General features: G+C 38.4%; 1 pseudogene; it reads left to right on the forward strand.

Annotated features, from left to right (window-relative positions):
• The first annotated feature begins 18564 nt into the window (after window positions 1-18564).
• On the forward strand, window positions 18565-27408 carry LOC109055469 (annotated as a pseudogene).

The raw sequence follows: 27408 nt of genomic DNA on the forward strand, positions 1-27408 counted from the left end.
TTTGTTTTAAAAACTTGTTTAACTTTTTAAAAATTTGTATCCTCTCTGCGCCAGTATTTGGTGCATAAATATTAATAAAACAAATGTAGAGCCATTTATAACTGTTTGAACAGCCAAAATTCTACCTCTTTCTATTTCATTCACAGACACAGTGGTTATATTAATCATCTTTGAAAATAAAATAGCAACTCCTCCACTAACATGTGTACCATGACTCACAAATAAATCACTTCTCCACCCCATTTTCCATTCCACTTCATTCTTTACATCACTAGTATGCATCTCCTGTACAAATGTTACCTCAATACTCTTTCTTTGTATGTATTCATTTAAACTTGCTCTTTTCCAGCTTTCTCTACCCCCATTAATGTTAATGGAACCTATTCTAAAGCTCTCCATGAAAGAAGTCAGAAAAAGGAAAACTAAAGAGGACAAGACAAAAAGGAACAAATAGTAAAGTGATTTCTACATGAATAAACTACAAGGAGTTTTCAAGAACTTTTTATTTTCTCAAGTTTGTTACCATTTTTTTCAAACGGAATCTTTTCCTTCTACTTAACTCTTCGTAACTGAGACTCTTTTGTCTCCTGATCACTGAAGCCAAAAACTTTTTCACATCAAGAAAAAATTCTTTAACTTTAACTTTTCTTCCAAAGGTTTCATCAAGGAAATCGTTAATCACATTACAGTAACTGATCTTCATCATAATTGGAGGAAAGGTCTGACATTTCAGACTTCAGTCACATCAGTGCTTTCAGAGAGCTGAGACAAAGATATATTATCGATTTGATTCTCAAAAGTGAGAATATTATCAGGACTCTCAAAATGAGATCACTTGTTCCTGACTCTTCACAATCCATCCTTTTGTTTTCTCCATTTCAGAGAGCTTATTTTCCCTTTTTTCCCTAATTTCTTTTCACTCGCTTCCTTTTGACCTACATCTTCAGTAGATTCACTTTGTTCGTGAGTAACGTTACTCCTTTTATTATTTGCACTTCTGCTCCTTGTCAGTTCCATTTTCTAAACTCTATTTGTTTACTTTTATATCTGCATTCTCTGCTTCATCAACGACCGCATGTTCATGTTCACCTTTCATTGTTTTGTTGGTAATTCCTTCTGTTTGTGTTTTATGCGGGCATTCCATGTTTTATGTCTAAAATTACTGCACTCAAACCATTTCAAATGATTGGTAGTCGCGTAGATCATATTTGATTTATCTTCATGTTTAACCCGGAACGAGATATCTAGCGTGATTCTAAAACAATAAACAACTGCCGCCTAAAAGACAACACGTGTTTTAGGGCTTCATTTTTACACCCGAGTGGAATTACTGTCATTCCACTTAACGTACTATTTTCCCAAACATCTGCAGTTCATTTTCAATGCATGCTTTAGGTACATATGGTGGACAATTAGAAATGTTCACCCTTGTCGACTGCGATACCAACGGAGAAACAAAAACAAATGCTCCACTTACCAAACTCCGCTCACGATGAGTTACTAACAAAAACTTTGATCCATCAGAAAAAACCACCACAGCCTTGTTAATTTTGGATGCGGATACAATATTTTCAAATCCTATTTGTTCTCCAATCGCCACGAGCATGTCCTCGACCGTCGCCCCGGCGTCAGGCACGCACCTGACTCCGTGGCGGAGTGACAGAGAGGAAACCTCCATCCCAGTCCTCCGCCACGAGGCAAAAAAAAAAAAAAAAAAAAAAAAACTCCTACCAGGCGACTATTACTCCTCAAAAAAATTCTAAAATATTTAAATTAACCCTATAACTATAGCCTACATAAGCATTTAGAAAGAAAAACAAAACAACAATAGTAAGGAAACGTATCCCCAAAAACACTCCTCTCACCAGTAAGACGCGCACATTCCCCAAACTCCCAGCATGCACCGAGAGAGAGAGAGAGAGAGAGAGTGAGAGAGAGAGAGAGGTTTAAAGCACTTTATTTTTCCATTACACCTTACATCACATTACTGAAAAAAAGAAAAGTTTTTTCTAAAAATTCACAACAAGCTGATCATCCTGAACTGTACATAGCACCTCATTAAAACACCAAACATCGCAAAACCACACCAAATTATTAGTAAGTTTGTAATATGCAAATTCAAGTTTCAGCCTTCCTTGCACCAGATGCCTAAACATCATCTCAGGATCTATTGTAGAGAGTTGCAAACCTTTGTTTTTTCTGGTTTTCCAGATTGCCAGTTTGGCAGTTCCTATCAAATAATTTAGTAAAACCATTTTCCTTCTCATTAAAAAACTGTATTTCAGACCCCCAATAAAAACTACTTCAGAAAAATCCTCATTGAATCTTCTAAAACAAGTCTCAAGCAAATTAAAAAGACCTTGTAATCTGTTACACTTTAAAAACAAATGCTCCAGGTTTTCCTCAATCCCACAGAACCGACATTCCCCCCCCACTGCTGGATTGAGGTGCGCCACATGCCGGTCCGTAGCGATGGCCCCGTGGATGATCCTCCACTGGAGGTCTGCCGTTCTCTTCTCCACCGGGGGTTTGTACAGCGTCCTCCACCTGTCCCGCACCAGGAAGTCTGGCTGTAGCAGTTCAGGCCATTTAGATGCTTTTATTCCTTTTAGTGATTCTTGGTGTGTCATTTTCACTGAAGTACAATATAAAGCTTTCTTAGACACATCTTTAAAAAGATCAAGCTGGGGGGTCGTGAAGGATAAAATCGAGTCCGCAATTTCACCATCTTCCTCATTTATGATAGGTGAGATCTTAATGTCTGGAAAGTCTTGGTTATTTCTCATGTCCAGTGTTTGTCTCCGTGCAATCCAAGACCTGCAGCCACTTGGTAGAGCATTGGAGATCTCTTCTTTCAGTTTAAAAACAAGACGCAAGGACCTTAAACCCGTCAACTCTTGGAGTTCTTCAGTAGGTTTCCAGCCCCTCTCATCAAGAAGATGTCCAAGTTTGTAGACGCCATTCCTTATTAAGCATCTCCGCACAGTCACGGAGGAGAGCAATCGGGTCTGGATCAACGGATTAAAAAACAACGGTTCCTCTGGAGTCCAATGTTCTTGCTCATCTATGTCTCGTTTCACTTTAAAAACAGTTCTCCATGTCTGCAGCATAAACTTATAAAACGGTGGAAGCTCTGACAGGCTTATTTCCTCTAATTTCATTAAAAACAAGTGTTTGTCTAGACCAAGTCCTCCTGCCTGCTTCAGCAAAGCACTTGCTGTTTTGGCCCATGTCACATCTTTATAAAGAAGTCTCTGCACAGACTGTAATCTGAAGGCTCGGATCCGACTCCTCAAATCCACCAAGCCTTGCCCGCCCTCCTGGACTTGAATATACTGGGCAGCTGCACGGATCCAGTGCTGTCCACTCCAGAAGTTGTTGACCAGTGTCCTTTGAATGTTTAAAATGAGTTCTTCAGGTGGCTCCATGACTGCAGTCCTGTGCCACAGCATCGATGCAGTGAGGTTGTTGATGACCAGGACTCTCCCCCTGTAGGACAGTTGTGGCAACAGCCACTTCCACTTTGTCAGTTTGGCAGACACCTTTTCCAGCAGACCCTCCCAATTTTTCTTTTGAAACTGTTCATTACCTAAAAAAAAAAACACCTAAAACTTTAAAACCATCTTGTCTCCAGCGTAACCCACCCGGGAGTTGAGGAAAACCTGTGCCTTCCCACCCACCAACAATAAAACCTTCACTTTTGGACCAATTGACTCTTGCAGAGGAAGCTCTTTCATACAAACCAAGAGTTTGATTTAAAATTGTGATGTCATCCTGATTTGAAATTGAAAAAAAACAGTAATGTCATCTGCATATGCTGATAAAAATAACTTAAAATTGTCCTGTGAATTAGGAATTGCTATTCCATTAAGATTCTTCCTCAACCTGCACAACAAAGGTTCTATGACCAGGTTGTATAGTTGTCCAGACAGTGGACCGGATCCCTGGACACCGGATGCTCACTCAAACCACCTCCTGCTGGACACATTAAAATACAGCAAATCGGCGGCCTTCACTCATATACACAAACCACCGGCTCTGGCTTTGCCACCACTTTCCTGCACAGTCCTTTCCAATAAACATAAAAAGCCGAAAATAAATCTAAAAAAAAAAAAAAAAAAAATACAGCAAATTAATGTAAGATATAAAACTGTCACCAAATCCAAAACACTTTAAAACATTAAAAAGATATTCATGATCAACTCGATCAAAAGCTTTTTCTTGATCTAACGATAAAAACCCAAGATTTCCATGATAAAACTGATTAATGTCGATCATGTCTCTTAATAAAAACAAGTTGTCCGTAATTGATCTTTCAGGAATGCAGTATGACTGGTCCTTTGTGAATCAACTGGTCTAAAACATTTTTCAGCCTGTTTGATAAGCATTTGGAGAATATTTTGTAGTCCGAACACAGTAAGGATACAGGTCTCCAGTTCTTTTAAAAATCCCAAGTCCCCCTTCTTTGGAAGGAGAGACAGGACGGCTCGTCGACAGCTTGTGGGAAGTGTTTTGTTCTTGATGCAGTCCAACAATACTTCATAAAAATCTGGTCCTATTATATCCCAGAATTTCTGATAAAAATCCACAGATAAGCCATCAATCCCTGGCGAACGGCCAGTGTGTAGCTGATGCACTGCTTCCGTGAGTTCTTTAAAAGAGATTAAAGTGTCCAGTGCCTCTTTCTGCTGGTGCTCGAGCTGAGGCAGTTCCTCCAGCAGATCCTCAACGCTTGCAGCATCACAGCTCTCAGCGCTGAACAGCTGTTTATAGAAGTCTCTCGCTAGCTTCCTCATTTCAGCTGGATTTGAAGTAACCGATCCATCTTGCCGACGGAGATGACACATTTGCTTCTGATGGACACTTTTTCTCTCTAGATTAAAAAAGAAAGCAGTTGGAGCGTCCATGTCCTTGACAGAGCAGAATCTGGCTCTTATCAGCGCTCCCTTTGCCTGCTCCTGCAAATAAGAGTTCAGTTCTTGTTTTTTCTTTTTTAAAAACATCGCGCAATGCACAGCTTCACTACTGGATACAAGATTTTCTTTCCATCGCATCAATGTCCTTCTGTAAAGTCCTTACTGTGTTTTTCACTATGGTTGATGTTTGGGAAGCATAATTCTGACAGAAAAGTCTTATGTTCACCTTTCCCACATCCCACCACTGACACAGACTTTCAAATGAAGACTTTTTTCAACTTCCAGTTGCTCCAAAAACATTTTAAAACTTTCACAAAAATAAAACATCATTTAAAAACTTAACATTTAAAAGCCAGTAATAATTAGACTTTTGTGTCTTCTTTATGTTTAAAACCAAAGTAATCATGTGGTGATCTGAAAAAACCATTGGGAGAAATAGAAGCATCAATAACTCTATTACTCCACATTTCGTTCAAATAAAAACGGTCTAATCTTGCTCCAGAGACTCTATCATCACACACTTTCAGCCATGTGTATTGTCTCACACCCGTGTTTCTTGTTCTCCCCACATCTATTAGCTGAAATTCATGAATAAAACTTAACAGAGTGGCAGCAGATTGACTGTGAGGCTCTTCACCATTTCGGTCTACAATAAAATCAGTTGTGCAATTCCAGTCACCACCAATTACCAGACACACACTCTCATCATACTTCTGGACAGCATCTCTTAATTTCCTAAACAGATCCTTGCGTTCTGGACCGTTATTGGGAGCATATATATTTACCAGCACAAACACAGTTTCTTCGTATTCAATTTCTGTTAGTAACAATCTGCCTTCAACAATCTTGTCTATATTTAAAATTTTGATATTCATGTTGGAAGAGAATAAAATGGCAACTCCTGCACTGTTGTTTGTGCCATGGCTTAAAAAAAACTTGCCTTTCCACCACATTCCCCACTCAATTTCATTGTCCTTGTTAGTGTGGGTTTCTTGTAAAAAAAGAAACGTTAACCTTTTTAATTTTAATAAACTCAGAAACCATTCCTAGTTTTCCTCGGTCTCGTCCACCGTTTATATTTAGAGATCCCACCCTTAAAACATCCATGTAGGAATATAAAAATAAAGAGGACAGAGACAGAAAGAGACAGTAAAAAGTAAAAGTTCACCACGTGATGTTTAAACATTTTGGTGTCTTTGGGAAACAAACTTTATCTTTTCTCAATTTTGTTACCATTTTCTTTGGGAACACCAACTTTAGTTTCTAAACCTCCTTTTCTTGTCTCAAAGCCTCATAACTAACCGTTGAAATAAACAGTACCGACGCTATGAACTTCTCAGGGTCTGGGAAAAGAAAAATCAGTGACATCGAAAGCCTTGCCAAAAGCTGTCTAGAAAGTCATTTATTTCTTTTAGAGTGTACCGTCCCTTTCTATCTGGAGCCCCCATCAGAAACCTCAGAAAAAAGTATCATCATCTTTCATTTCTGTCTCACAGTTTTACTTGACTCTATTAATAGATCAACACTTTTCCATTTTAGTATCTCTCCATGTTCACTCACATCGTTTTTCGTTGCCTGTTTTCACCGTGCTTCTGGTTCAGCAAAGCTTCCTCAGTATGACTGTCATTAATTACGCTTTCTGCCTGTTTTCCACTGTGATCCTCCCGCTCCTCCACAGCTGAAGGCAGCGCGCTCTCTGTCGCGTTCTCCCCAACGCCCGCGACCGATATAAAGTTGGTTCGCATGTTTTGACATTGGATATAGAGACAGATATTCACCCGCCGAAAACATTCAAATAAATTCTTAGTGGATGAGTATAATTGTATAAAAATGGCTTATCTGAAAAGCAATAGACGTAGATCTGAACACACATCGCAGTTTTATTATTTTAATTCTCCTCGATTTGTTGCAACACATAAAGAGTCTAGCAGCGGCGCGCTAGCGATAGGGACCGTCTACAAAAGTACATGAAAATGATAAAAACAAAAAAATTTTCCCACCGGGAATGTTTTTTTATAATGTGGAACAAAACAAGAGCAATTTGTGCTCCCAAGGTCTTTGAAAGATATAAAGACAAAACCACTTACAATGCTCACTTGAATTTAAATAAGAAATATTGTAAAACAAATATGTGATAGTATTATTTATTATTACTATTAATACTATTAATAAAATATTAAAAAGGACAACAACATGAAAAAGTCATAGTAGTCCATAATCCAGTGGTTATGCAGTAGGGCTGATTCCAGAGTCCTTTTTTTTTTTTTTCGTTATATTACAGAAGTATGACACCAAATAGCCTAAGTCCACACGCTATTGAAATTCTTGAAAACCAACCAATAAAGAAATTAATTTAAAATAATACACTCTCCTGTATCAAACCTCATGGTGTGTGTCTTCTGACGGTTTTCATAAGAAGATTTTTTTATATTTGTCGTTTAGTCACAGAACTATAACAGAAAAGATGCTATTGAAATGTCAACAAATAAGACAACACTGGCGAAGAAAGAGTATTGTTTTACAGTTGTTTTGACTTGAATTTGAAAATCTAACATTTTAATAAATTAATTAAAAACACACACAGTTTTATTACACAACCTCAATGGGTGTGTCTTGTTTTACAGAGTAGACAAACATTTTGATGATTTGGTGGTTTTACCCACATAACTATAATAGAACACATACTATTGAAAATGAAACCAATACATAATTTAGTTCCAAAAAATAATATATCTTCTATTTTAGCTTCAAAGGCTGTGTCTTGTTACAGATTTATTTAAGAACATTTTGCAGTAGTTTTCGTTGTCAAAAGTGATGCAAAAGTGACACTATTGACTTTCAAAAATCAATTTTGAAGCCTTCCAAAGAGTTCTCCAAGTACTACTGCCCCCTAGAGAAAGATGTTTAGACTGTGTTTGACATTCAAAATATTTTAATAAGTTAATTTAAATTCAATACAGTGTTTCTATTTCAGCTTCAAAAGTGTGTGTCTTGTTACTTGTATCCTAGAAGACGATGTTTCTATGGCAAGATTTACTGTCATATATAAATTCAGGATACATGTTATTGAATTTAAATTCAAATCTGTTAATAAAATTTCTTTTAAATTGAATGCAGCTTTTCTTTTCTCAAATCCATAGGCTGTGTATTCTTAGAGATTCCTAGACAAACATTTTCCAATACTTTTCATTGTCAAAGCGATGGAGAAGTTATGCTATTAACGTTCAATAAAAGCTTGCAAAGCCTTCCAACGAGGGTCTCCAGTATTACTGCCACCTAGAGGAAGATTACTGCAGTTGTTTTGACTGAGTTTGACATTCAAAATATTTTAATAAATTCATTTAAAATGTATACAGTTTTCCATCTCAACTTCAAAGGGTGTGTCTTGCTAACTGGGCCTAAATGAGCACTTTCATGCAGGGTTTTACTTCATTTTTGTAATTCAGGATACATGACTATTGAACTAAATTCAAATCTGTTAATAAATTAATTTAAAATGCATGCAGTGGTCTTTCTCAAATCTAAAAAGGTGTGTCTTGTTACTGGTTTCTAGAAGAATATTTTGAGTGGTGGGTTTTAGCCCACAGAACTATAATAGAACACATACTATTGGAAAATTAAAAACCAATACATCATTTAGTTTCAAATAAATACAATCTTCTATCTCAGCTTCAAAGGCTGTGTCTTGTTACAGATTTCTTATGGAACATTTGTGCAGTAGTTTTCATTGTCAAAAGTGATGCAGAAGTCATGCTATTTACTTTCAAAAATCGAATGCAAAAGCCCTTCCAAAGAGTCTCCAGTGTTACTGCCCTCTAGAGGAAGATACTGCAGGTGTTTTGACTGAGTTTGACATTCAAACGTATACATTAATTCCAAATCAATAAAGTCTTCTATTTCAACTTCAAAAAAGTGTGTCTTCTTACCTGGGCATAAAAGAACATTTCGGTGAAGGTTTTACACTCATTTGTAATTCAGGATACATGCTATTGAACTAAATTTAAATCTGTTAATAAATTAATTTAAAATGCATGCCAGTGTTCTTTTCTCAAATCTAAAAGGTGTGTCTTGTTACTGGTTCCTAGTAGAACATTTTGATGGTGGTTTTTAGCAACAGAACTATAATAGAACACATACTATTGAAAATTAAACCAATACATTCATTTTAGTTTCAAATAAATACAATCTTCTATCTCAGATACAAAGGTTGGTCTTGTTACAGATTTAATAAATGATATTTTGCAGCCAGTTTTCATCATTGTCAAAAGTGATGCCGAAGTCATGCTATTGACTTTCAAAAATCGCTTGCGCAGCCTTCCATAGAGTCTCCAGTATTACTGCCCCCTAGAGGAATGTGCTGCAGTTGTTCTGAACGAGTTTGACATTCAAAGTTATAAATTCTTTTAAAAATCAATAAAGTCTTCTGTTTCAATTCAAAATGTGTGTGTCTTGTTTCTGATTTTCTAAATGAACACATTTCAATTCAGGTTTTACACTCGTATGGTAAAATCAGAACACATGCTATTGAATTAAATTCAAAAAATTCCATTCCATTCAATTTCTTTTTTTTTCTTGCTCTTTTTTGTCTTTCTTTTTTTTTCTTTTTTTTTTTGATAGTTGTTCATGAGTCCCTTATTTTTCCTGAGCAGTTAAAACTGTCCAATATTCTTCATAAAAAAAACTCTCCAGGTCTCACAAACTCTTTGGATAAATTGTACTAATTGTATATATAGGTTTCTTCTGAAGCTTCTGACATAATTCAGTTATTAATTTTGTCTTGTGGACTATATGTAAACATCTTTGATGCAACATATCTTTCTCAGGGCCAAGCACTAAAAAATTAAATGCATTTTGTGTAATACCCTTACTTTGGTAAAAATAATTAACATTTTGCCCACAACTATATCTTCAGAGAACTATAAGAATAAACTTCAGTCAAATGGACCCTTTGTACATTTTTTTGCTTTGACAGATATTTTCTGTATTTAGATGCCATTTTAATTATGCATGAGTTTTTTAATACTTTCTGTAATTTGTTATTTAAAAAACAAAATAATTAAACAAAATAATTTCCTGTTTGAATACTAATTTTCTGTATAAGTCACTGAAATAAAAACATTTTGGGACTTTTTTCTCAATATTTTACTCAAAAGTACAGTAATTTTTAACAAAAAGGCTCTTTAAAGAGTGCAAGACTACTTTTTAGGTGTTGTTGGTGGTAATGGCATGGATTAGAAATTTTATGCTGATTTTATATGTGGTGTGTATGTATGTGTATATACTTATAGATCTAGATAAAATTGTAATTTGTGTTGGTTCCATACTTATATAAAACTAATGTACTATATGTCAATAAACTAATATACAATATTATATGGGCTTGTCTTTTTTTTTTTTTTTGGATTAGCATTTCATATACAGTATGCAGTGGTGGGGGTCAAAATTTATTAGAAAACACTAGTATTTTCACCAGCAAAATATGGTTTTTTTTTTTTTTTTTTTTTTTTAAGGTCAGTTATTAATATCTCTTTGCTGTAGTGTGGTCAGTAGGGAAATATTCAGTTTACATATTTTCAAACATTAATTTTGCCATTAATTGTAATAATCCAGTGAGATTTTTGTTTTACAGCAGCCAGTGCGCCACACCAGAGATCTGATCTGATCATCATCTGTTTGTCTGGAATTGACCATACAAACTGAGAGAGAGGGAAATCCAGAAGAACTGTGACACAACGAGATGCTTCAAGAAAATATACTATTAATTCAATAGCATGTGTTCTGATTTACATACGAGTGTAAAAACCTGAATTGAAAAATGTTCATTTAGAAATCAGAAAACAAGACACACATTTTGAAGTTGAAAACAGAAGGACTTATTGATTTAAAAGATGTATAACTTGAATGTCATACTCGTTCAAAAACCATTGGGAGAAATAGAAAGCATCAATAACTCTATGGTACTCGCACATTTCGTTCAAATAAAACCGGTCTAATCTTGCTCCAGAGCCTCTATCATCACACCCTTTCAGCCATGTGTATTGTCTCACACCCGTGTTTCTTGTTCTCCACACATCTATTTAGCTGAAATTCATGAATAAAACTTAACAGGGTAGCAGCAGATTGACTGTGAGGCTCTTCACCATTTCGGTCTACAATAAAAATCAGTTGTGCAATTCCAGTCACCACCAATTACCAGAACACACCACTCTCATCAAACTTCTGGACAGCATCTCTTAATTTCCTAAACCAGATCCTTGCGTTCTGGACCGTTATTGGGAGCATATATATTTACCAGCACAAACACAGTTTCTTCGTATTCAATTTCTGTTAGTAACAATCTGCCTTCAACAATCTTGTCTATATTTAAAATGTTGATATTCATGTTGGAAGAGAATAAAATGGCAACTCCTGCACTGTTGTTTGTGCCATGGGCTTAAAACAAACTTGCCTTCCCACCACATTCCCCACTCAATTTCATTTGTCCTTGTTAGTGTGGGTTTTCTTGTAAAAAATAAACGTTAACCTTTTTAATTTTAATAAACTCAGAAACCATTCCTAGTTTTCCCCGGTCTCGTCCACCGTTTATATTTAGAGATCCCACCCTTAAAACATCCATGTAGGAATATAAAAATAAAGAGGACAGAGACAGAAAGAGACAGTAAAAAGTAAAGTTCACCACGTGATGTTTAAACATTTTGGTGTCTTTGGGAAACAACTTTATCTTTTCCCTCAATTTTGTTACCATTTTCTTCAGTCTAAACTTCTTTTTCTTGTCTAAAGCCTCATAACTAACCGTTCTCTGAAATAACAGTACCGACGCTATGAACTTCTCAGGGTCTGGGAAAAAATCAGTGACATCGAAAGCCTTGCCAAAAGTCATGTCTAGAAAGGTCATTTATTTCTTTTAGAGTGTACACGTCCCTTTCTATCTGCGAGCCCACATCAGAAACCTCAGAAAAAGTATCATCATCTTTCATTTCTGTCTCACAGTTTTCTTGACTCTTTAATAGATCAACACTTTCCATTTTAGTATCTCCATTTCACTCACATCGTTTTTCTTTACACTGTTTTCACCTGTTTCTGGTTCAGCACCAGCTTCCTCAGTATGACTGTCATTAATTACGCTTTCTGCCTGTTTTCTACTGTGATCCTCCCGCTCCTCCACAGCTGAAGGCAGCGCGTGCTCGCCTGCTGTCGCGTTTCTCCCCCAGCTGAAGGCAGCGCGTTCTCTGTAAGGGTTGCGGCGCTCGGCCCGGCGTTCTCTGACGCGTTCTCCCCACTAACACCAACCTTATGTGGGCACATTTTACGCTTATGGCTAACATCCCCACATACAAAACACTTCATACTCCCTGTGTTGGCATAAATCATGTAAGCCTTCCCCTCATGCATCACCCTAAACGACACGTCAATACTCGGCTCGTTCAGGAACATGAACACTTGTCTTCTGAAAGACATTACATGTTTTAACGACTCATTCTTACAGCCGAGTGGAAGCGCTTTCATTGCACTAGCGAATTTCCCATAGCGCGAAAGTTCACGCTCAATTTCCTCGTTGGGAATGAATGGAGGCACGTTTGACACGGTTACTTTTGTGTTGGAGCAACAAGCGCGTGAATGGAACAATAATAAATTCTCCACTTACCACAATCCCGTTTGTAATCAAACGGCCTACGTGCACCTCCTCCTTCACAAACACCACCACCGCTTTATTCATACGAGACGCAGATGTAATATTCTCGTATCCAATCTCCTCTCCTACCGCGACCAACACATCCTCCACCGCCACACCTGACGCCGGAACACACCTGACGCCATGACGGAGGGAAACAGGTGGCGTCACCCTCATGGAGAGGGACGCCATCCCGATCCCAAACAAAACACAAATACACTCAAAAACAAAATCAAAAATAAACTATAATCTCCTTTACAAAATAATATTTTAGTTCTAGTAGAAAAACGAAAGAAAAGTAATAGAAAAAACCAAAAAGTCGCCCTCTCCACGTGGCAACCCTCGGACACCCAACCCTCTCAGACTCAGAGAGAGAGAGAGAGAGAGAGAGAGAGAGAGAGAGAGACGGAGGAGAGGAGAGCGCAGGAGAGAGAGACGGAGGAGAGAGAGACGGAGGAGAGGAGAGCGCAGAGAGAGAGAGGGAGGAGAGAGGAGAGCGGAGGAGAGGAGAGCGCAGGGAGAGAGAGAGGAGCGCAGGAGAGAGGAGAGAGAGAGGGAGGAGAGAGAGGCGGAGGAGAGGAGAGAGAGAGACGGAGGAGAGGAGAGTGGAGGAGAGAGAGACGGAGGAGAGGAGAGCGCAGAGAGAGAGAGAGGACGAGGAGAGCACAGAGGAGAGAGAGACGAGAGGAGGAGAGAGAGCGCAGGAGGAGAGACGGAGGAGAGGAGAGCGAGGAGAGAGAGACGGAGGAGAGGAGAGCGCAGGAGAGAGAGACGGAGGAAAGGAGAGCGCAGGAGAGAGAGACGGAGGAGAGAGAGACGGAGGAGAGGAGAGCGCAGGAGAGAGAGACGGAGGAGAGGAGAGAGAGACGGAGGAGAGGAGAGCGCAGGAGAGAGAGACGGAGGAGAGGAGAGAGAGACGAGGGAGGAGAGGAGAGAGAGAGACAGAGACTCAGAGAGAGAGAGAGAGAGAGAGAGAGAGAGAGAGAGACGGAAGGAGAGCGCAGGAGAGGAGAGCGGAGGAGGAGGAGAGCGCAGGAAGAGAGAGCGCAGGAGAGAGAGACGGAGGAGAGGAGAGGAGAGAGGAGACGGAGGAGAGTAGAGAGAGAGAGAAGAGAGACGGAGGAGAGGAGAGAGAGAGACGGAGGAGAGGAGAGCGCAGAGAGAGAGACGGAGGAGAGGAGAGCACAGAGAGAGAGACGGAGGAGAGGAGAGCGCAGGAGAGAGAGACGGAGAGAGAGACGGAGGAGAGAGAGGCGGAGGAGAGGAGAGAGAGAGACGGAGGAGAGGAGAGTGCAGAGAGAGAGACGGAGGAGAGGAGAGAGACGGAGAGAGAGAGAGCGGAGAGGAGAGCGCAGGAGAGGAGAGCGGAGGAGGAGAGAGAGACGGAGGAGAGGAGAGCGGAGGAGAGAGAGACGGAGGAGAGGAGAGAGAGAGACGGAGGAGAGGAGAGTGCAGAGAGAGAGATGGAGGAGAGGAGAGCGCAGGAGAGGAGAGCGCAGGAGAGAGAGACGGAGGAGAGGAGAGCGCAGAGAGAGAGATGGAGGAGAGGAGAGCGCAGGAGAGGAGAGCGCAGGAGAGAGAGACGGAGGAGAGGAGAGCGGAGGAGAGAGAGACGGAGGAGAGGAGAGCGGAGGAGAGAGAGACGGAGGAGAGGAGAGCGGAGGAGAGAGAGACGGAGGAGAGGAGAGCGCAGGAGAGAGTAACTACCAGTAACTTCTGGAACAATTGGAACACGCTCTGTAGGCCACAACAGGAAGACTTGGTCATTCAAAACGGGAACATATGGAGGACACACTTTGACAATCTGTACAAAACAACTGAAACTAATCCTGCTCGAAATGAATTAAAAACCAAATTAGAAATCCTAAAAGAAAACATTAAAGACAATCAGAACCCCCTGGATTTCCCAATCACAGTAAATGATCTTACAGATAGACTACATGCTTTAAAACCCAACAAGGCATGTGGCATTGATGGAATATTGAATGAAATGATCAAATACACCAACGACCAATTCAAAAACGCAATAATCAAATTATTCAACTTTGTTTTGAGAGTAGGATATTTCCCAGACACCTGGAACCAAGGCCTAATTACACCAATCTTTAAACAAGGAGACAAATATGAGCCAAACAATTACAGAGGCATATGTGTCAATAGCAAGCTGGGGAAAATATTCTGTTTGATTATTAATACAAGATTGCGAAACTTTCTCAAAACCCACAAAATCCTGGACAAAAGTCAAAATCTTTGCTTGCTTTATTGACTTTGAGAAGGCTTTCGATTTAATCTGGCACGAAGGACTCTTCCTAAAACTAATGGAAAATGGGATTGGAGGGAAAACATTTGACTTGATAAGCACCATGTATAAAAACAATACGTGCTGTAAAAATTGGAAATAAACGAACAGAATTTTTCTCCCAACAACAAGGAGCCAGACAATGTTGCCCACTGAGCCCCACTCTATTTAACATATATATAAATGAATTAGCCAAAGCCTTAAATAATTCCACTGCCCCTGGCCCAACCCTGATGGAATCAGAAGTTAAATGTCTCTTCTTCGCAGATTATTCAGTCAAACGTGGGCTCTCAAAATTAACCTCGCAAAAACTAAAATAATGATTTTTCAAAATAGATCCAGATGTAGGGAAAATAAATACATCTTTCGAGCAGGAAACCAAGTCCTCCAACACACCCAGGAATACACATATCTGGGATTAAAACTGAGTTCAACGGGGAACTTTAATCTGGCTGTGAATGAACTGAAGGCAAAAGCAATGAGAGTTTTTTACATGATTAAAAATACATGAAATTCGACATGAAATTCCAATTCAAACCTGGCTAAAAATCCTAAAAGCAATAATTGAACCAATTGCTCTGTATGGCAGCGAGATATGGGGACCTCTAAAACCCAAGATTTCTCAAAATGGGAAAAAGAGGAAATTGAAACTCTGCATACACAAATTTGTAAAAACATCCTAAAAGTAAACAGAGCAACACCAAACAACTTGTGCAGAGCTGAATTAGGACAATACCCCTTATTGATCAGTATCCAAAAAAGAGTTGTGAAGTTATACCAGCACCTGAAGCGCAGCGAGCCGAGCTCATACCAGGCTGAAGCCCTGCGGTGTCAGGAGCAGAACCGGCACCGGAGCGCACTCTCACAGCTGATGCTCAAACTACAGCCAGACCAGCACATTGTCAACGAAACAACTACGTAATTTCTGTAGTTTATTTTTGTGAAGTTAAAAATGAAATGAATAAGTTCTGTACAATTATGTTTTGCATATTCACGTGTAAATAAAAGAGAAGTAATTATGTTGCTACATTGTTAATTTTTTTTTTTTTTTTTTTAAATTGATTTTTTTATGTTTTTTTAGGGTTTCTTAATGTTTTATTGTATTCCCCTACATCAGGTTTAAATGCATCTAAGGTCAGAAAACATTATAATCTTCTCAGAATATACATTTAATATTAGAGTCATTTGCCAATGATTAGGAAATGATTCGTTTCAAGCAAGTTCGGAGCAAGCCCCTCCCTTCCTCAAGCCTACTCTGCTCTGATTGGTCAGCTGGCCAAACCTGTTGTGATTGGCACAGAGATGAGTCCTTGAGCCAGTTAGCCAGTGCTACCATTGACAAAGCACCTTTACATAAAACAATAGTATAGTCAATCCGTTCTTATAATGACATAAAATACAAAAAACACTTATGCAAGCGAATCGTGCCCACAGCTAAAATTTAGCTGCTAAACTGTGAACACTAGGTGGATACGTTAGCAGAGTGCTAACGTGACTAACTGATTAAACAATACAGTTTTATAAACCAAAATATGTCTACTGTAATGTTTGAAGAACGACAGACAAAAGACGCTTGGTCTTAACTTTTAATCAGAACGCAGAACAGCTGTATCACAGGAGCACCAGCCGAAATCACTCATCTCTCCCGCATTAACCCTATAACTGCCAGTGCAGCACAATAAACAGCAATTTCACAATTATTATAAAGTCTGTGTGCTACACTACATTCTTTATTATTAAACAAAGTAATTAGAACAACCTCAGTCTACAATAATCGACATATTCTTAGGTTCACTGCGAATTTTTAGAACTACTTCAGTAAGACAGTAATATCGTGCTTTAGCTGGAAACCTAAAGCTGCGCTAGGTATACATCACATATTGGCACAAAAAAATTATATTTTGAGCACTCAATTGAAAATGTACACCTAACGTATCAATCATACTACTTACAGGTCGTGGTTCGAAGAGCTTGTTAGTCCAAATTAAGAAGATTAGAAGCCAACGAAGATAAAAGCCCAGATTAGAGAAGCAGTTCTTGATAAAATGACAAGCACACAACAAAAGGCTCGAATTGTATTTCTGTGGTATCCTTGAACACCGCGTCTTCTCAACATGATGTAAACGCACTAATAGCAAAAGTGTTTGTGGGCAGATCAGACTCTGTTCGTATTTCGCGGGCAGGCGGGGATTATGCAAATGTGTACCCAGTGACGTACACGGTAACAGACAAAAGAGTCGAAAATATAACGACTCGTTACAGCGATTCAGAACCGACTCTCTCTTTTGAGAGACAATATCTTTATTTATAATGCACTTTTTTGATTAACAACTTTGCAGATTGTTTTCATTTAAGGATAGCTACGTTATAAACTGCAAAAGAGAGATTTTTCAAAAACCCATCTGACCTGCTCTTTAAATGCAGCTTTTTTTCACAAAACATTCTTCTATATGTTTATTTATTTATTTTGTCCTGTAAATAACTTTTTTTTTTACACATTAAAACAAATTGTTCTATACATTACTGAAAGTACTTTTTACAAATATTTACAACATAGTTTAGGATTAACATCAGAAAACAACTTCAGCTTTGAGCCCAGCCCTGCCTCCATGTGTTCTGGGGTCTTCAGGAGGTGAATCTCTTGGTGAATGGCCAGCACCTCCTCAGAGACTCGGAGGATAATGTGGTGACAATGGAACGAGGGACATGTCAAACACTCTGGAGACCATCTGTATGATGTACCGCTGGCAGACAGAAGAGAAACACCAGGGTCTGGACTGTGACACACCATCACTGTTGCCCTTCACTTCTCAGAAGATCCAGCAGCACTGTCAGGGCCTCGCTGCTCAGAACAAAACCATTAAACACCTGTCCAGCGCTGCCACATTCAGCTTTATCCTGCAGTACAGGGGTCAGGTCTGATTTAGGGAAAGAAGGAAAAGAGAAGTCTTATTTATAACCTTAGCTAAAAATTGACCCAAAAATGAAAATTCCAAACCTGGAGCAACTGAGGGGTGAGTAAATGATTACACAATTTTCATTTTTGGGTGAACTATCCGTTAAGTAAAAGTATTATCTTGCATACTCTAATATACTCAAGGTATTGAGAGTAAAAGTAATGGTATAAAGTATTGTTCTGAAAAAAATAATTTGTCAGGATGGTTTTACATTAATATTACTGCTGCACTGATGTGTATGTTGCATTTTACTTCTGAATATGTTCAGGGTTATTACATTTAAAGTTGCCAACTAAATACTGTTGGGAAGTTTAATCTACAACAGTGCATCATGTTGTAAAGACCATATTTTCAGTGTTGCTGTCTGTGAGAAAAATAAAAGAAAACTTAGTACTTCATATTTCTACGAGAATACTTAACGAATGTACTTCCTTACAGTCCACCTCTGATTATTTTGAAAATGAAAGTATCAACATTTTGTCAGAATATTAACACATTTTGCTAACTATAGACTCGGACCGGTCAAACAGAGCACTGTTCAGCTGTGACAGCTGCCAATGAACATTGAGCTGTATTAGGCTCTAATTTTTTTTTTTTTGTTTTTTTGTTTTATTTTTGTTAACCTGTCTACATTTTGATCAATATGGTGGTCAAGACAATAAACTATATAAAACATTTGTAAGATATCAGTCTGCATTTGTGCACACTCAATTTTGGGACACAGCTAATGAATTACATGAACGACAACGATTCGTTCAAATAAAAGATTCGTTCAAAAAGAACGATTCGTTCACGAACTTAACGTCACTGAGAACCGAACGTCGTAGTGGGTAGTGACGTGATCGTCTGCTGATGCCAGCCCACTTGACACAGAGGCAGAGCGCGCGCTTCGGAAAGGTAAGATGAAATAGAGAATAAAGTGAACTTTATATTACTTTATATAACTACACACCCTTTATGTGAATAAAACACGTCGTCAGATTTTAATTAAAAGTTGTATTATTGCAGCTTTCCTTAGACACCAACGAGCTCACAGATCCACGAGATACGCTTCTAGGCTGTCTCGCGCTCTTACTCCGCCCATGTAAATCTCACAAAAGTGACAACCCTGCTTGCGATATGAAACAAAGTCTCAACTTACCACTTTTGTAGGTTTTTTAAATGCTAAATTCTAACAATAAATACCGTTTTGGCGCACTTAATGTGGCGTAAATCGTAAATTGTAGCGCTTCAGTTAAAGCCAGAGCCATTGAAAAGCAGAGTTGCGACAGGCTTTGATCTCGCCGGCGCCGCCGCGCGGTCACGTGGTTCATAGAGCTCTCCAAACATTGAATGGGTTTACGTAGAATAGACACAGCTTCACTATACAGGTATTTGCTACACTTTTTGGTAAATATTACAGCATATTGATTATTATGTCTATGACATTACAATCCAATTTTATTCTGGAGAGTGATGGAGAGGCAACATTAATACGGTTTTCTTAACCCTCTGGTATTGCTTACTTATAATGTGACCATACAGCTTAACAATTTTTCAGTTAAATAAGTGTTTTATATTTTAGTTCATTATTTAATATTTTGAGGAGATCTTTTGGTACTAAATACTATTTGTGCAATATTTATGGCCCATTAATGACTTAAAATCTATTCTTTTACAATTAGTGTAGTATTTAATGTTAAAATAGAGAAAAGGGTTTTAAATTAGTCATTCTGTGGTCAGAAAAAAAAAATCCTTTCTCTCTGAAGTGTTACAAGCTCTTGGTGCATAAAGAAGATCTGTAAAGTTGCAAAGACTAACTGTGTGTTCACACTGCCACCGTCGAGAGCGTCAAAGTGGCCGGAAGTCATTCATTTTCAATGTGAGCCGGCGGCGAGGAGCGGCTTTTTCCACATACTGTACCATAATGTTTTTTTTTTTTTACCTTAAACCACATAAACACATTTCATTACACCAAATACACCAAATGATGTTCTTTTTAGCAACATCATATGACCCCTTTAAGTCACTGAGGTATATTTGTAGCAATAGCCAAAAAAACATTGTATGGGTCAAAATTATATATTTTTCTTTTATGCCAAAAATCATTAGGATATTAAGTAAAGATCATGTTCCATGAAGATATTTAGTAAATTTCCTACTGTAAATATGTAAATTTCCTAATGTAAATATATTAAACCTTAATTTTTGATTAGTAATGTGCATTGCTAAGAACTTCATTTGGAAAATTTCAAAGGTGATTTTCTCAATATTTAGATATTTTTTGCACCCTTAGACTCCAGATTTTCAAATAGTTGTATCTCAGCCAAATATTACCCTATCATAACAAACCATACATTAATTGAAAGCTTATTTACTTATTAGCTTATTATATATAAATCTTAATTTTGAAAAATTGACCCTTATGACTGGTTTTGAGCAGGGCTTGAAAACGAAAAAAAAAGAAAATCATTTGGTTCACTCCGAGCAGAATCGATATTTTAACTTTTCTGTTCCTGCGTTCCTCTGATATTATTACCGTTCTGAAACCGGTTCGGGTGGAAGAAATACCGGTTAATAATGTTATTTTTTAAAAACAATTTTCTTTGACTATAATTTGCCCTATTATTATAATTATTATTATTATTATAAAGTACAGTGTTTTTCTTTACTCAAAAAGAAAAGGAAAAAAGAGAGATCTGGTAACATTAGCCAATAACCCGCTGAGCTTAGTCACAGCCAATACAGCATCATCTTTTCTAGATTTTGGCCAAATGTAGGCTACTAAAAAAAAAAAAATCTATTTTTTTTTTTATACAAAATAAAGCATCAAATGACCACTTTAAAGTTACAAAGCAAACACGCTAGAATGTTTTTTTAAAGGGTTTTTAAAATTCTGTCATTAATTATAGGGCTGCCACCAGCGGTAGTGCACATGACATCACGCACTCTATAACAAGCATAATATGAAGTTTTGTATACAAGTGTAATAACAGTAATAGTTGCAAATTGTTTTATTTAGACTATAAGTCTATGGTAATTCACAAATTACCTCAAATGCCATACACAGTGTTCCCTTTAGATTGGCAGGTTTGAGCGCCGGAAAATACAGTCTATTCTTCATTCAGCAAATTGACTTTGTGTTGGGCATCGCCTTGTTGAGAAACCAAATACTACATCGCCGATCTGGAGCCACCATGTCACCCATCCGTGTTTGTACAAGTGTCCTCAAGTTCCAGTGATCGCAAATGCCCGGCTGGTCAGGTTTTTTATTGGTGAGACTTTCTCCAAACTGGCCAAATACAAACGAGACAGTGATGTTCTCTGCTGTGGATGCGATGCGACACGACAAATCCATGACAGCAAACTTATGCCCCGTTCTATTTCTGATGAACTCCAGCGCTCTGATACAAATTACCATTTCAAATATTCATAACTGAGAGGATTGTGAAGAAATAGTTTCCTCAAAAATATTAAGCAGCACAAATGTTTACAACATTGAAAATAATCAGAAGTGGTTACTGAGCAGCAAATCAGCATATTAGAATGATTTCTGAAGATCATGTGACACTGAAGACTGAAGTAATGATACTGAAAATTCAGCTTTGATCACAGGAATACAGTAATCTGTATGGTCAAACATTCAAATAGATCATTTATATTGACAATATAAAATGTAGCCTTGGTGAGCATAAGAGATGTGAAAAAAGAAAAGAAAAAAGAAGTGGGGTGGGCGGCCTTAAAAATATTTTTCTCTGCAAAAGGGGGCCCGGCAGAAAAAGTTTGGGAATCATTGGCCAACTCTAACACGCAATATTAAATTAAATTTAATTCGTACTGTCCTACCTCGCAGTGTTGAGTTCTCGAGACTCGGACTCGGTCTTGAACTCGGTCTCGAGACCATATTTTAATGGTCTTGGTCTTGTCATGGACTCATGTGCATTTTGACTCGGTATTGACTCGGACTCGAACATACGAGGAATCGGATTTATTCCCGAGTCCACTCGAGTCCCAATCAAAATATTTCATGATTACTACTGTATGTTAATATTTCTTTAAATTGATATATGATTGTGGAGCCACATGATTTCTGCGATGCAGAAAACGCGGAATCAGTCATAAAAACAGAATTTACAGTTTAACGCGGAATGTCACAGAATTTGTCCAATTTTGAATGAATTAATCAAAAGTAGGTCATTGCACTTACATCAGATCATGATATGGACTAGTACCTGTAAATATTAAGCTGGAAAAGTATATTTAAATATGAATCCTGCATGTTATGCGTGTCTGTGTTAATGAATGTCGCAGAAGCGCGGCTTCATTTATTACACACACAGACGCTCGCGGTTATTTTAGCGTCTGCCGTCTCACTAAATGAGGACGTAAACACATGAACAACATCTCCAGAACTGCTCTGAGAGTCACTTCATGAGCATTTGACCGTTTGATTTGAGTAAAACTAGCGTCATATCACATACACAGAACTGTAAATGTATTCACGGTAACCCGTCAAAATTGTAATTTTTGTTAAACTTTTAATAAATTGTTGTGAAAATGTGTAAGTGTTATGATTTTAATTAATTAGACACGTTTTTTGATTAATAAAATTAAATTTAACCATTAAAAAAGAGTTGATAAAAATTTTAAAAAATAAATAAATGGAATCCAGAAAAATTAAAATGGAAAAAACGGAATTTGGAAAAAAATAAAATGGAATTTGGGAAAAAATAAAACGGATTTCATAGGGGCCTATGATTGACACGTTCAATGATTGGTGATTTTCTTGTGATGGAGATGTTAGCGTAACGTTAGTGCAGAGGCAGCAGGACATGTTACATCATCTATTATTTAGTTTGCATGTAAGAGCCACAAAGAGTTTGTGTGCAGTAAGACTCTAAAAAAGAAACATTCTGTGATTTGTGGCCTTTTTACCCTTAACTGATAATATTTTTTTAAACTTATATCAAGTAAATAAAATACAGTGTACATGCCATGTTATATTTTATATACTGTTTGAGTATGGTACCAATTTTACTGTTTCTACCAAACATTTTACATACTCTTGAAGATTTCTTTAGGTCTTGTCTCAGACCCAATCTCTCTGGTCTCGGTCTTGACTCGGACTCGAATGAGCTGGTCTCGACTACAACACTGCCACCATACTACGTCCAATCCCTCACTTTTTTTAGTTAAAAGAAAAAGGTTAAAATATTTTGCCTGTCATTTTTTTTCCCTCATATCACAATATAATATCTATCGCCTGGACAGTGTAAAATATTGTGATATGAATTTTAGCTCATATCGCCCACCCCTAGGCTGCGTATTCACTGACTGAAGTGCTAAATTGAACATGCACGTTTGTTAATAGATGATTGAGCCTAATTTATTATTATTTGTGTTTCAAAATTAATTATAAAAAATTAATATATCAACACAATATAAATGACCCCTGATGTCACATGGATTATTTTACTGATCTCCTTGCTACGTTTCTGGACGTTGATCGTGGTAATTACATTGCTTTCTATGGGATGGTCAGAGAGCTCTCGGGATGCATCAAAAATATCTTAATTTGTGTTCCGAAGATGAACTGAGGTCTTGGGGGTTTGGAATGACATGAGAGTGAGTAATTAATGACAATTTTAATTTTTGGGTGAACCAACCCTTTAATGGTTCAAATAAAGGATCTCAGATGTATCTTCTAAATTCGGCTGGTGATTGAATAATGCTCTAACATAGACTAACACTTAGCCTAATTTCAGTTTCAGCTAAATAACTTTTTTCCTGCTTAGTAGCGATTGTGTCTTATCGAGTATTATTCTGTTCTACTTGATTTGTGTGTGTGTGTGTGTGTGTATGTGTATGTGTATATATATATATATATATATATATATATATATATATATATATATATATATGTATGTATGTATGTATGTATGTATATGGCTACGTTCACACTGCAGGGCTTAATGCTCAATTCCGATTTTTTTTTAAAATTTGATTTTTTTGCAAGGCCGTTCACATTTCCAATTAAATGCGACCTTTTGTGATCTCCTGTGTGAACGTGAAATGACCCAGAAGTGACCCGCATACGCAGAAGAGTACTCAACGGTCAATGACGTCACTCGTTGTTTGCGGAAGTAGCTAACGTTAAACATGGATGTCAACAACAGTGTAGTCAACAGCGGAGCTCTTTTTGCAATATTAAAGTTATTTTCCCAACGGAGCCAGCACAATTACAATCTTCTCGTTTTAAGAAGACAATTAAAAAGAAGGAGGAGAGCAAGGTTTTTGGCCATGGCGTTTTGTGGAGCAGTGTTAGCAACGTCGGTACAGAGAAACGTGTGAGTGCGGTTGTTGTTTATCTTCTCGTTCCCGCCTACTTCAACGCAGAATTATGACGTTTGTAGCGTATCAATGACGTACGGGTCGGATACATGTGGCCTGGCTGTTCAGACGGAGGTCGCATTTCAAAAGATCGGATACGTATCGGATTTAGGACCACATACCCAAGTGGCCTGGGTCACATTTGAAAAGATCGGATCTGTGTCATTCAGACTGTCATGAAAAGATCAGATACAGGTCGCATAGGGGCAAAAAAATCGGAATTGGGTCGTTTCAGCCTGCAGTGTGAGCGTAGCCTATGTGTAACAAAGTAAAAACGATTGTAACTCGGGAAGAAGGAGGCGGGAACCGGCGGATATTTAAATAAAACTTTAATGATATAATAAACACAAAACAGCGTGACGGCCCCTCCGGATGACTGCCTCGCACAAACAAAACAAAACCAAAACACAAAATAAAGTCCAGGCCTGGTCCTCTCTCGTCCTTCACTGTCGTAACTCCTCCTTTGTATCCTTCCGGAGCTCTTCTGTGGGAATCGAGACCAGTGAGTGGCGCAGATGTCGCTCATTTCCAATTACTCCACCGGCCTCGACCAGTTCCTACGGCTCTCGGCCCCGCCCCACTCGTCACTATATATATATATATATATATATATCTATATATATATATATATATATATATCGATTTTTACAAAGCTCATCATTCTGAAAAGCGAGGTGTGCTCTGATTGGCCAGCTATCCAGTGCATTGTGATTGGCCGAATGCCTCAAGCGTGTGACGGAAATGTTATGTCCCTCACCATAGTGTGCTGCTGTCTCCCGGCACGATGAGACAAAAACAATAAAACCCATTATAAACGAGGCATGTGCTGCATCCAGTGGGGACATAATTACTGATTATAATGACTTATACTGTGTTTTGACACGTTGCGTAGCGTATAATGCCACATAAAGTTAAAACCATGTCTGCATTTGTGATCGGAGAAACGATAAACAAGCGCTACATTACACTGCTCAAAACTCGTGTTTGAATCATCAGTGAAAAATCCTTTAAATATAAAAAACGTACTTACAGACTGAGTCAGAAGCACCAGACTGACCTTGCGAATTTGGAACTGCCCCACTTTATAGAAACAGCCTTTGAGCACAGACGCATTGTAGTCTTCTCTTCCAGGTTTAGGAAACAGTCCTACATAAAATGCGCAGGACACATCTGAATATTTGGGTTGAACTGTTCTGGAACAGTGTTGTAAGTACTTAACCACTGATTTCTAGTTGTGTCCTCTTATGGAAGGCCAAACAAAGTAGTTTCGCTTTCACAACGAAACACACAGCGTCACACACGGCAGGCTTGCAGCAACCACATGTGACAACCCCGGGCTGGACGCCGCTTCGCCTCCTAATGTTTAGAACTGGCCCTGGTAGCTATTTTGATAGTCAGCCCCCGACGCGAATCGCGATGTCATTCATTGTCAACGTCAACGGCACTCACACTCTTTTATAAAGCGGTGAATGATCTTTTCAGAAATGACGCTGATCCAACAAGTTTATATTTAGAATACATTGCAATCACTCTAAAATAGATGACCACAACTCACACACCTGCATTAGGAGCTGCACTTCTTTGCGTTCATTACGAAACATTCAGAAGGCAGGACCTGCTGGGCTTCATCTGTTTATAATACTCTCTGAATTTACTGTCTTTGTCAGCTTGAAGGTTGGTCATCTCCTGTATAATCCAGAACATCTTTCATCATGGGTGACTGGAGCACACTGGGGAGACTTCTTGACAAGGTCCAGATGTACTCCACAGCAGGAGGCAAAGTCTGGCTCTGCATCCTGTTCATCTTCAGGATCCTGGTCTTGGGGACGGCGGTGGAGTCCGCCTGGGCAGACGCCTGGATGCAAGAACGTGTGCTACGACAAAGCGTTCCCCATCTCCCATGTGCACCTCTGGGTGCTGCAGATCATATTTGTGTCCATGCCGACCCTCCTGTACCTCAGCCACGTCATGTTCCTCATGCACAAGGAGGAGAAATTGAATAAAGAGGAGGAGATATTAAGAAACACCCAGAGCGAAAGAAGTGATGTGGATGTGCTCTTGAAGAAAATTGAAATGAGGAAGTTCAAGTATGGCCTGAAAGATCACAGGAAGATCAAAATGAGAGGAGAGATTTTTTACACCTATACAGTGAGCATCGTCTTGAGGTCCATATTTGAAATTGGTTTCCTGTTGATTCAATGGTACCTTTATGGATTCAAGCTGTTGGCCCTTTATGATTGTGAAAGGATCCCTTGTACACATAAAGTGAAATGTTATTTGTCTCGTCCCACCGAGAAGACTGTTTTTATGATCTGTATGTTGGTTGTGTCACTTGTCTCTCTGGCCCTCAATATCTTTGAGTATATTTACGTGATTTTCAAGAGGATGAAGGATCGTCACACCCAGCGCTTTCCACATTCTGAGAAAGTGGCTCTGGGGAAGGATCTTGTGCTGCTCAAGGAGCTTGAAGAGCAGTAGTCAAGGGAGCAGTCGGGCCCGGTCGGATGATCTTTACGTCTAGCAGAAACCTCAAACACAGACCCCATGGACAATTCTACCTTTCACAAATGCTGAATATTAAAAAAAAGAAGAAAAAAAATGTGAAAAGGACACTGATCACTGACATCCAAAGAATATTATTGTTTCAGCATTTATACCTATTTTATTTGTTTTTGCTGTTGTGACTCATGCCAAAAAGTTTTTGTTAAGTGAACTGTATTTAGGAGCTGTGGTTGTGAAAGTGTTAATAATTTCACAGGTTTGCTCTAAAAGAAATGTTTAATACAGTATGCAGGTAGTTTATGCATATGTGTCCATATACTTTATTTAACTTTATATTTATTTTAGCTGCTGTAACTCATGCAATAACTTTTTTTCTCCTGTCCGCCTTTCCTTGGCTCTCTAAATTTTGGCTGATTTGGCTCTAGGCCCGTTTTGTGGTAATGGCTAAATGAGCAGTTTTTGGACGGTCACAATCCTCTTTTGTTAAGTGAACTGTATTTAGGAGCTGTGATTGTGAAATGTAAATAATTTCACAGGTTTGCTCTAAAATAAATGTTTGATACAGCAGTATATGGGTAGTACTAGGGCCGTTATTCTTCACACTTTACATGTTACCCTTGGGAGATATCATCAGGAAACACGGTGTTAGCTTTCACTGTTATGCTGATGATACTCAGCTCTATAATTCTTTGC

The sequence above is a fragment of the Cyprinus carpio genome, chromosome B13, assembly GCF_018340385.1.
Source record: "Cyprinus carpio isolate SPL01 chromosome B13, ASM1834038v1, whole genome shotgun sequence".
NCBI classification, from domain to species: Eukaryota; Metazoa; Chordata; class Actinopteri; order Cypriniformes; family Cyprinidae; genus Cyprinus; species Cyprinus carpio.